This window comes from Myxine glutinosa, chromosome 11 (genome assembly GCF_964187855.1).
Source record: "Myxine glutinosa chromosome 11, kmMyxGlut1.1, whole genome shotgun sequence".
Taxonomy (NCBI): domain Eukaryota; kingdom Metazoa; phylum Chordata; class Myxini; order Myxiniformes; family Myxinidae; genus Myxine; species Myxine glutinosa.
In genome coordinates this window covers 52,550,046-52,563,182 of record NC_136271.1, presented here as the reverse complement: position 1 = coordinate 52,563,182, position 13,137 = coordinate 52,550,046, and the positions used below count along the sequence as shown (strand labels likewise).

The window sequence follows — 13,137 nt, the reverse complement described above, 5'->3', positions numbered from 1 at the left end:
CCAACGGAAGGAAATCTCATTTCCTTTCACAAAGCCCGAAACAAGTGTGTGTCCACCCTCAGGAGAGCCAGGAAACAATATCTCTCCGTTCTCAGGACAGAACTCTCTTATCTGTCTTCCTCTTCCAAATCCTGGTGGCGTCTGGTCAAATCTGTTTCTGGTGTTTGTTCCCCCTCCATCCCCTCCCTCACCTCAAACGGCCACACGGCTGACTCCGCACGTGAAAAAGCTGAATGCCTCAACTCTGTGTTTGCCTCTAAATCTTGTGTCCCAAACCCATCCCTCTCCGTACCCACCGTACCCAGTCGTACCCAGCTGCTCGTGGACTCTGTGTCCTTTCCTCCTGACAAGGTGAAAAAGTTTCTGTCAACCCTCGACTCTGATTCTGCAACTGGACCTGACGGCATCAGCCCACGGGTCCTAAAATCTTGTTCTTCCGCTCTTTCACTCCCTCTCTCTGTTCTCTTCACACTCTCTTTTGCTCAAGGTCATCTGCCATCTGCTTGGAAATCTGCCAACATCACCACTTTGTACAAAAAAGGTGCAAAAACGGATCCCAGCAACTACAGACCAATCAGCCTTCTCTCAATTTTCAGTAAAGTCATGGAATCCATCATTGCTTCAGATATGAAATCTTTCCTCTTCTCCAATGGCTTGATCTCTGATCATCAATTTGGTTTCAGACCTGGTCACTCTACTCTGGACATGCTGCTACTGCTTTCTCAGCAATGGATGGAGGTCCTCAATGCCAAACAGGAAATTAGAGCTGTCTCCCTTGACATATCACGTGCCTTTGATACGGTCTGGCACCCCGCTCTGCTCACCAAACTCTCCTCTGTTGGTATCCATGGAAATCTCCACTCATGGCTGGCGGACTTCCTCTCTAGTCGTAGTCAACGTGTGGCCCTGAATGGGTTTCTCTCATCTCCTCTTCCTGTTCAGGCTGGAGTTCCCCAAGGCAGTGTTCTGGGCCCTGTGCTTTTTCTGGTCTTCATCAATGATCTCTCCGACTCTCTTGAAAATCCTCTCTATCTCTTTGCTGATGACTCTACTCTCTGTCGCTCCATTCTTCATCCCTCAGATCGGCAGTCTGCAGCCTCCTCACTCTCTGCAGACCTGGACAAAATAACAGACTGGGCAAACAAGTGGAACATGTCTTTCAATCCTGACAAATCTCACACTCTTACGATGTCTCTCCGAAAAGACCGACTGGACAACCCTCCCATCTACTTTCTGAATGATCCTCTCCAAGAAGTTCTGTCACTCAAACTTTTGGGTCTCACTATCTGCCATGATCTTTCCTGGGAAAACCACATTTCAAATCTGGCCTCCAAAGCCAGTCGCCGAGTGGGCATCCTCCGTCATGCGAAGTCCTTCCTTGGCACACCTGAGCTCCTCACCACGTACAAGGCTTTCATCCGCAGCTCAATGGAATACTGCTCTCCCCTCTGGGCTGGTGCTCCTGCCTCACACCTAGCTCGTCTTCACGCTGTTGAAAGCAAAGCATTCAGAATCATTGGAATCTCCTGCGATGAAGCTAACTCCAAGGGCCTCTCACTCACTCACCGCAGGCAGGTTGGTGGTCTTTCCGTCTTCTACCGACTCCTCTCTGGCCTTGCCCCCCCAGCTCTCTCTGGGCTCTGTCCCGCAAATATTCCTACAGGTCGCACAAGATCTGCCTGCAACCCTCTTATGGTTAAACTGCCAAAATCAAGACTCTCGGCTCACCTTCACTCCTTCATTCCTCTTTTCTCCCGCCTCTGGAACAAACTCCCTCACTCTCTTCATTCCCACTCCACCCTCCAGGTCTTTAAAACAGCTGTTCACCACCATCTCTTATCTTCCCCTATCCAAAATCTTGATCTTTTCTATCCCCGATAATTTCACCCCAATTCCACTTTTTGAAATACCAACTTCTGTCCTGGAAGTCCTTGGTGTCCTTGTGTTTTATACTTCTCCAACCCCCCCCCACCCCCCCCCCCCCCCCCCACCTTCCCACGCCTCCTCCCCCCAAGCCCTCTCCCTCCCACACATCTCCCTGCTCTTAAATGTTGTATGCTCTCAAGTGTTTGCGTGCTTCCCATTCTCTTGTCTTCCGCTCCCTCTTTTTATATATTTTGTTTGTCTGGTTGATTTGTTTGTGAAGTAAATGTCAGCTCTTTCACGAGCCTCGATTCAGTATACAAAAAAAAAAAAAAAATCTACAGTCATATCCCTGGGTATTTGACATCTGCAGTCACATCTCTGAGATATTTCACATCGACAGTCACATCCCTGGGATATTTCACATCTACAGTCACATCCCTGGGATATTTCACATCTACAGTCACATCCCTGGGATATTTCATATCTGCAGTCACATCCTTGTGTATTTGACATCTGCAGTCACATCTCTGAGATATTTCACATCTACAGTCACATCCCTGGGATATTTCACATCTACAGTCACATCCCTGGGATATTTCACATCTGCAGTCACATCCCTGGGATATTTCACATCTACAGTCACATCCCTGGGATATTTCACATCTACAGTCACATCCCTGGGATATTTCACATCTGCAGTCACATCCCTGGGATATTTCACATCTGCAGTCACATCCCTGGGATATTTCACATCTGCAGTCACATCCCTGGGATATTTCACATCTACAGTCACATCCCTGGGATATTTCACATCTGCAGTCACATCCCTGGGATATTTCACATCTACAGTCACATCCCTGGGATATTTCACATCTGCAGTCACATCCCTGGGATATTTCACATCTACAGTCACATCCCTGGGATATTTCACATTTGCAGTCACATCCCTGGGATATGTCACATCTACAGTCACATCCCTGGGATATTTCACATCTACAGTCACATCCCTGGGATATGTCACATCTACAGTCACATCCCTGGGATATGTCACATCTACAGTCACATCCCTGGGATATTTCACATCTACAGTCACATCCCTGGGATATTTCACATCTGCAGTCACATCCCTGGGATATTTCACATCTACAGTCACATCCCTGGGTATTTGACATCTGCAGTCACATCTCTGAGATATTTCACATCTACAGTCACATCCCTGGGATATTTCACATCTACAGTCATATCCCTGGGTATTTGACATCTGCAGTCATATCCCTGGGTATTTGACATCTGCAGTCACATCTCTGAGATATTTCACATCTACAGTCACATCCCTGAGATATTTCACATCTACAGTCACATCCCTGGGATATTTCACATCTACAGTCACATCCCTGGAATATTTCACATCTACAGTCACATCCCTGGGTATTTGACATCTGCAGTCATATCCTTGGAATATTTCACATCTGCAGTCACATCCCTGGGATATTTCACATCTACAGTCATATCCTTGGGTATTTGACATCTGCAGTCATATCCTTGGAATATTTCACATCTGCAGTCACATCCCTGGGATATTTCACATCTACAGTCACATCTCTGAGATATTTCACATCTACAGTCACATCTCTGAGATATTTCACATGTACAGTCATATCCCTGGGTATTTGACATCTACAGTCATATCCTTGGAATATTTCACATCTACAGTCACATCCCTGGGATATTTCACATCTACAGTCACATCCCTGGGATATTTCACATCTGCAGTCACATCCCTGGGATATTTCACATCTACAGTCACATCCCTGGGTATTTGACATCTGCAGTCACATCTCTGAGATATTTCACATCTACAGTCACATCCCTGGTATATTTCACATCTACAGTCACATCCCTGGGATATTTCACATCTACAGTCACATCCCTGGGATATTTCATATCTGCAGTCACATCCCTGGGATATTTCACATCTACAGTCACATCCCTGGGATATTTCATATCTGCAGTCACATCCCTGGGATATTTCACATCTACAGTCACATCCCTGGGTATTTGACATCTGCAGTCACATCTCTGAGATATTTCACATCTACAGTCACATCCCTGGGATATTTCACATCTACAGTCATATCCCTGGGTATTTGACATCTGCAGTCATATCCTTGGAATATTTCACATCTACAGTCATATCCTTGGGTATTTGACATCTGCAGTCACATCTCTGAGATATTTCACATCTACAGTCATATCCCTGGGTATTTGACATCTACAGTCATATCCTTGGAATATTTCACTTCTGCAGTCACATCCCTGGGATATTTCACATCTACAGTCACATCCCTGGGATATTTCACATCTGCAGTCACATCCCTGGGATATTTCACAACTGCAGTCACATCCCTGGGTATTTGACATCTGCAGTCACATCTCTGAGATATTTCACATCTACAGTCATATCCTTGGGTATTTGACATCTGCAGTCACATCTCTGAGATATTTCACATCTACAGTCATATCCTTGGAATATTTCACATATACAGTCACATCTGTGAGATATTTCACATCTACAGTCACATCCCTGGGATATTTCACATCTACAGTCACATCCTTGGGTATTTGACATCTGCAGTCACATCTGTGAGATATTTCACATCTACAGTCACATCCCTGGGATATTTCACAGCTACAGTCACATCCTTGGGTATTTGACATCTGCAGTCACATCTCTGAGATATTTCACATCTACAGTCACATCCCTGGGATATTTCACATCTACAGTCACATCCCTTGGATATTTCATATCTGCAGTCACATCCCTGGGATATTTCACATCTACAGTCACATCCCTGGGATATTTCACATCTGCAGTCACATCCCTGGGATATTTCACATCTACAGTCACATCCCTGGGTATTTGACATCTGCAGTCACATCTCTGAGATATTTCACATGTTCAGTCATATCCCCGAGTATTTGACATCTACAGTCACATCCCTGGGATATTTCACATCTGCAGTCACATCCCTGGGATATTTCACATCTACAGTCACATCCCTGGGATATTTCACATCTGCAGTCACATCCCTGGGATATTTCACTTCTACAGTCACATCCCTGGGTATTTGACATCTGCAGTCACATCTCTGAGATATTTCACATGTTCAGTCATATCCCTGGGTATTTGACATTTACAGTCACATCCCTGGGATATTTCACATCTGCAGTCACATCCCTGGGATATTTCACATCTACAGTCACATCCCTGGGATATTTCACATCTGCAGTCACATCCCTGGGATATTTCACATCTGCAGTCATATCCTTGGGTATTTGACATCTGCAGTCACATCCCTGGGATATTTCACATCTGCAGTCACATCCCTGGGATATTTCACATCTGCAGTCATATCCTTGGGTATTTGACATCTGCACACATCCCTGGGATATTTCACATCTGCAGTCATATCCTTGGGTATTTGACATCTGCAGTCACATCTCTGAGATATTTCACATCTACAGTCATGTCCTTGGAATATTTCACATCTACAGTCACATCCTTTCAATATTTCACATATACATTCACATCCTTGGGTATTTGACATCTCTGAGATATTTCACATCTACAGTCATATCCTTTCAATATTTCACATATACATTCACATCCTTGGGTATTTGACATCTCTGAGATATTTCACATCTACAGTCACATCCCTCGGATATTTCACATCTACAGTCACATCCCTGGGATATTTCATATCTGCAGTCACATCCCTGGGATATTTCACATCTACAGTCACATCCCTGTGTGTTTGACATCTGCAGTCACATCTCTGAGATATTTCACATGTACAGTCATATCCTTGGAATATTTCACATCTACAGTCACATCCCTGGGATATTTCACATCTACAGTCACATCCCTGGGTATTTGACATCTGCAGTCACATCTCTGAGATATTTCACATCTACAGTCACATCCCTGGGATATTTCACATCTACAGTCATATCCCTGGGTATTTGACATCTGCAATCATATCCTTGGAATATTTCACATATACAGTCACATCCTTGGGTATTTGACATCTGCAGTCACATCTCTGAGATATTTCACATCTACAGTCATATCCTTTCAATATTTCACATATACAGTCACATCCTTGGGTATTTGACATCTGCAGTCACATCTCTGAGATATTTCACATCTACAGTCATATCCTTGGGTATTTGACATCTGCAGTCACATCTCTGAGATATTTCACATCTACAGTCATATCCTTGGAATATTTCACATCTACAGTCACATCCTTGGGTATTTGACATCTGCAGTCACATCCCTGGGATATTTCACATCTACAGTCATATCCTTGGGTATTTGACATCTGCAGTCACATCTCTGAGATATTTCACATCTACAGTCATATCCTTGGAAACCCTGGTGTTGGGCTAGTGGCTAGGGTGCCGGCTTCGGATCCTAGGATCCTGGGTTCGAATCCCGGTCAATCGCTGAATTAACGCCAGGGGGGTTGACTCAGCCCGTCATCCCTTCCGAGGTCGGCAAATTGAGTACCAGTTCACTGGTAATTCCCTGCTTGTCGTTAAAGGCGGCAAAAAGGGTTGGCGTCAGGAAGGGCATCCGGCCGTAAAACATTGCTTCAAAAAGGGGACCGAAAAACAACAACAACCACAGTTCCCGAAAAAGGCCAACCCCCGCTTGCGGGGAAAAATGGCCTCTAAAGGTGGTTTTTTTTTTTTAGTCATATCCTTGGAATATTTCACATCTACAGTCACATCCTTGGGTATTTGACATCTGCAGTCACATCCCTGGGATATTTCACATCTGCAGTCACATCCCTGGGATATTTCACATCTACAGTCACATCCCTGGGTATTTGACATCTGCAGTCATATCCTTGGGTATTTGACATCTGCAGTCACATCTCTGAGATATTTCACATCTACAGTCATATCCCTGGGTATTTGACATCTACAGTCATATCCTTGGAATATTTCACATCTGCAGTCACATCCCTGGGATATTTCACATCTACAGTCACATCCCTGGGATATTTCACATCTGCAGTCATATCCCTGGGTATTTGACATCTGCAGTCATATCCTTGGAATATTTCACATCTACAGTCATATCCTTGGGTATTTGACATCTGCAGTCACATCTCTGAGATATTTCACATCTACAGTCATATCCCTGGGTATTTGACATCTGCAGTCATATCCTTGGAATATTTCACATCTACAGTCATATCCTTGGGTATTTGACATCTGCAGTCACATCTCTGAGATATTTCACATCTACAGTCATATCCCTGGGTATTTGACATCTACAGTCATATCCTTGGAATATTTCACATCTGCAGTCACATCCCTGGGATATTTCACATCTACAGTCACATCCCTGGGATATTTCACATCTGCAGTCACATCCCTGGGATATTTCACAACTGCAGTCACATCCCTGGGTATTTGACATCTGCAGTCACATCTCTGAGATATTTCACATCTACAGTCACATCCCTCGGATATTTCACATCTACAGTCATATCCATGGGTATTTGACATCTGCAGTCATATCCTTGGAATATTTCACATCTACAGTCATATCCTTGGGTATTTGACATCTGCAGTCACATCTCTGAGATATTTCACATCTACAGTCATATCCTTGGAATATTTCACATATACAGTCACATCTGTGAGATATTTCACATCTACAGTCACATCCCTGGGATATTTCACATCTGCAGTCACATCCCTGGGATATTTCACATCTGCAGTCACATCCCTGGGATATTTCACATCTGCAGTCACATCCCTGGGATATTTCATATTTGCAGTCACATCCCTGGGATATGTCACATCTACAGTCACATCCCTGGGATATTTCACATCTACAGTCACATCCCTGGGATATTTCACATCTGCAGTCACATCCCTGGGATATTTCACATCTACAATCACATCCCTGGGTATTTGACATCTGCAGTCACATCTCTGAGATATTTCACATCTACAGTCATATCCTTTCAATATTTCACATATACAGTCACATCCTTGGGTATTTGACATCTGCAGTCACATCTCTGAGATATTTCACATCTACAGTCATATCCTTGGGTATTTGACATCTGCAGTCACATCTCTGAGATATTTCACATCTACAGTCATATCCTTGGAATATTTCACATCTACAGTCACATCCTTGGGTATTTGACATCTGCAGTCACATCCCTGGGATATTTCACATCTGCAGTCACATCCCTGGGATATGTCACATCTACAGTCACATCCCTGGGATATTTCACATCTACAGTCACATCCCTGGGATATTTCACATCTGCAGTCACATCCCTGGGATATTTCACATCTACAGTCACATCCCTGGGTATTTGACATCTGCAGTCACATCTCTGAGATATTTCACATCTACAGTCACATCCCTGGGATATTTCACATCTACAGTCATATCCCTGGGTATTTGACATCTGCAGTCATATCCCTGGGTATTTGACATCTGCAGTCACATCTCTGAGATATTTCACATCTACAGTCACATCCCTGAGATATTTCACATCTACAGTCACATCCCTGGGATATTTCACATCTACAGTCACATCCCTGGAATATTTCACATCTACAGTCACATCCCTGGGATATTTCATATCTGCAGTCACATCCTTGTGTATTTGACATCTGCAGTCACATCTCTGAGATATTTCACATCTACAGTCACATCCCTGGGATATTTCATATCTGCAGTCACATCCTTGTGTATTTGACATCTGCAGTCTCATCTCTGAGATATTTCACATCTACAGTCACATCCCTGGGATATTTCACATCTACAGTCATATCCCTGGGTATTTGACATCTGCAGTCATATCCTTGGAATATTTCACATCTGCAGTCACATCCCTGGGATATTTCACATCTACAGTCATATCCTTGGAATATTTCACATCTGCAGTCACATCCCTGGGATATTTCACATCTACAGTCATATCCTTGGAATATTTCACATCTGCAGTCACATCCCTGGGTATTTGACATCTGCAGTCACATCTCTGAGATATTTCACATCTACAGTCACATCTCTGAGATATTTCACATGTACAGTCATATCCCTGGGTATTTGACATCTACAGTCATATCCTTGGAATATTTCACATCTACAGTCACATCCCTGGGATATTTCACATCTACAGTCACATCCCTGGGATATTTCACATCTGCAGTCACATCCCTGGGATATTCCACATCTACAGTCACATCCCTGGGTATTTGACATCTGCAGTCACATCTCTGAGATATTTCACATCTACAGTCACATCCCTGGTATATTTCACATCTACAGTCACATCCCTGGGATATTTCACATCTACAGTCACATCCCTGGGATATTTCATATCTGCAGTCACATCCCTGGGATATTTCACATCTACAGTCACATCCCTGGGTATTTGACATCTGCAGTCACATCTCTGAGATATTTCACATCTACAGTCACATCCCTGGGATATTTCACATCTACAGTCATATCCCTGGGTATTTGACATCTGCAGTCATATCCTTGGAATATTTCACATCTACAGTCATATCCTTGGGTATTTGACATCTGCAGTCACATCTCTGAGATATTTCACATCTACAGTCATATCCCTGGGTATTTGACATCTACAGTCATATCCTTGGAATATTTCACATCTGCAGTCACATCCCTGGGATATTTCACATCTACAGTCACATCCCTGGGATATTTCACATCTGCAGTCACATCCCTGGGATATTTCACAACTGCAGTCACATCCCTGGGTATTTGACATCTGCAGTCACATCTCTGAGATATTTCACATCTACAGTCACATCCCTCGGATATTTCACATCTACAGTCATATCCATGGGTATTTGACATCTGCAGTCATATCCTTGGAATATTTCACATCTACAGTCATATCCTTGGGTATTTGACATCTGCAGTCACATCTCTGAGATATTTCACATCTACAGTCATATCCTTGGAATATTTCACATATACAGTCACATCTGTGAGATATTTCACATCTACAGTCACATCCCTGGGATATTTCACATCTACAGTCACATCCTTGGGTATTTGACATCTGCAGTCACATCTGTGAGATATTTCACATCTACAGTCACATCCCTGGGATATTTCACATCTACAGTCACATCCTTGGGTATTTGACATCTGCAGTCACATCTCTGAGATATTTCACATGTACAGTCATATCCCTGGGTATTTGACATCTACAGTCATATCCTTGGAATATTTCACATCTACAGTCACATCCCTGGGATATTTCACATCTACAGTCACATCCCTGGGATATTTCACATCTGCGGTCACATCCCTGGGATATTTCACATCTACAGTCACATCCCTGGGTATTTGACATCTGCAGTCACATCTCTGAGATATTTCACATCTACAGTCACATCCCTGGTATATTTCACATCTACAGTCACATCCCTGGGATATTTCACATCTACAGTCACATCCCTGGGATATTTCATATCTGCAGTCACATCCCTGGGATATTTCACATCTACAGTCACATCCATGGGATATTTCATATCTGCAGTCACATCCCTGGGATATTTCACATCTACAGTCACATCCCTGGGTATTTGACATCTGCAGTCACATCTCTGAGATATTTCACATCTACAGTCACATCCCTGGGATATTTCACATCTACAGTCATATCCCTGGGTATTTGACATCTGCAGTCATATCCTTGGAATATTTCACATCTACAGTCATATCCTTGGGTATTTGACATCTGCAGTCACATCTCTGAGATATTTCACATCTACAGTCATATCCTTGGAATATTTCACATCTACAGTCACATCCTTGGGTATTTGACATCTGCAGTCACATCCCTGGGATATTTCACATCTGCAGTCATATCCTTTCAATATTTCACATATACAGTCACATCCTTGGGTATTTGACATCTGCAGTCACATCTCTGAGATATTTCACATCTACAGTCATATCCTTGGGTATTTGACATCTGCAGTCACATCTCTGAGATATTTCACATCTTCAGTCATATCCTTGGAATATTTCACATCTACAGTCACATCCTTGGGTATTTGACATCTGCAGTCACATCCCTGGGATATTTCACATCTGCAGTCACATCCCTGGGATATTTCATATTTGCAGTCACATCCCTGGGATATGTCACATCTACAGTCACATCCCTGGGATATTTCACATCTACAGTCACATCCCTGGGATATTTCACATCTGCAGTCACATCCCTGGGATATTTCACATCTACAGTCACATCCCTGGGTATTTGACATCTGCAGTCACATCTCTGAGATATTTCACATCTACAGTCACATCCCTGGGATATTTCACATCTACAGTCATATCCTTGGGTATTTGACATCTGCAGTCACATCTCTGAGATATTTCACATCTACAGTCATATCCTTTCAATATTTCACATATACAGTCACATCCTTGGGTATTTGACATCTGCAGTCACATCTCTGAGATATTTCACATCTACAGTCATATCCTTGGGTATTTGACATCTGCAGTCACATCTCTGAGATATTTCACATCTACAGTCATATCCTTGGAATATTTCACATCTACAGTCACATCCTTGGGTATTTGACATCTGCAGTCACATCCCTGGGATATTTCACATCTGCAGTCACATCCCTGGGATATTTCATATTTGCAGTCACATCCCTGGGATATGTCACATCTACAGTCACATCCCTGGGATATTTCACATCTACAGTCACATCCCTGGGATATTTCACATCTGCAGTCACATCCCTGGGATATTTCACATCTACAGTCACATCCCTGGGTATTTGACATCTGCAGTCACATCTCTGAGATATTTCACATCTACAGTCACATCCCTGGGATATTTCACATCTACAGTCATATCCCTGGGTATTTGACATCTGCAGTCATATCCCTGGGTATTTGACATCTGCAGTCACATCTCTGAGATATTTCACATCTACAGTCACATCCCTGAGATATTTCACATCTACAGTCACATCCCTGGGATATTTCACATCTACAGTCACATCCCTGGAATATTTCACATCTACAGTCACATCCCTGGGATATTTCATATCTGCAGTCACATCCTTGTGTATTTGACATCTGCAGTCACATCTCTGAGATATTTCACATCTACAGTCACATCCCTGGGATATTTCATATCTGCAGTCACATCCTTGTGTATTTGACATCTGCAGTCTCATCTCTGAGATATTTCACATCTACAGTCACATCCCTGGGATATTTCACATCTACAGTCATATCCCTGGGTATTTGACATCTGCAGTCATATCCTTGGAATATTTCACATCTGCAGTCACATCCCTGGGATATTTCACATCTACAGTCACATCTCTGAGATATTTCACATCTACAGTCACATCTCTGAGATATTTCACATGTACAGTCATATTCCTGGGTATTTGACATCTGCAGTCACATCCCTGTTTATTTGACATCTGCAGTCACATCTCTGAGATATTTCACATCTACAGTCACATCCCTGGTATATTTCACATCTACAGTCACATCCCTGGGATATTTCACATCTACAGTCACATCCCTGTTTATTTGACATCTGCAGTCACATCTCTGAGATATTTCACATCTACAGTCACATCCCTGGTATATTTCACATCTACAGTCACATCCCTGGGATATTTCACATCTACAGTCACATCCCTGGGATATTTCATATCTGCAGTCACATCCCTGGGATATTTCACATATACAGTCACATCCCTGGGATATTTCATATCTGCAGTCACATCCCTGGGATATTTCACATCTACAGTCACATCCCTGGGTATTTGACATCTGCAGTCACATCTCTGAGATATTTCACATCTACAGTCACATCCCTGGGATATTTCACATCTACAGTCATATCCCTGGGTATTTGACATCTGCAGTCATATCCTTGGAATATTTCACATCTACAGTCATATCCTTGGGTATTTGACATCTGCAGTCACATCTCTGAGATATTTCACATCTACAGTCATATCCCTGGGTATTTGACATCTACAGTCATATCCTTGGAATATTTCACATCTGCAGTCACATCCCTGGGATATTTCACATCTACAGTCACATCCCTGGGATATTTCACATCTGCAGTCACATCCCTGGGATATTTCACAACTGCAGTCACATCCCTGGGTATTTGACATCTGCAGTCA

The 13,137-nt window shown here is 43.0% G+C and overlaps 1 protein-coding gene across 3 annotated transcripts in view; it reads left to right on the top strand.

Annotated features, from left to right (window-relative positions):
• The window catches only part of LOC137436662 (receptor-type tyrosine-protein phosphatase mu), a 571,417-nt gene that overhangs the window by 312,690 nt on the left and 245,590 nt on the right, over positions 1-13,137 (top strand). The gene's annotated exons all lie outside the window — the stretch shown is intronic.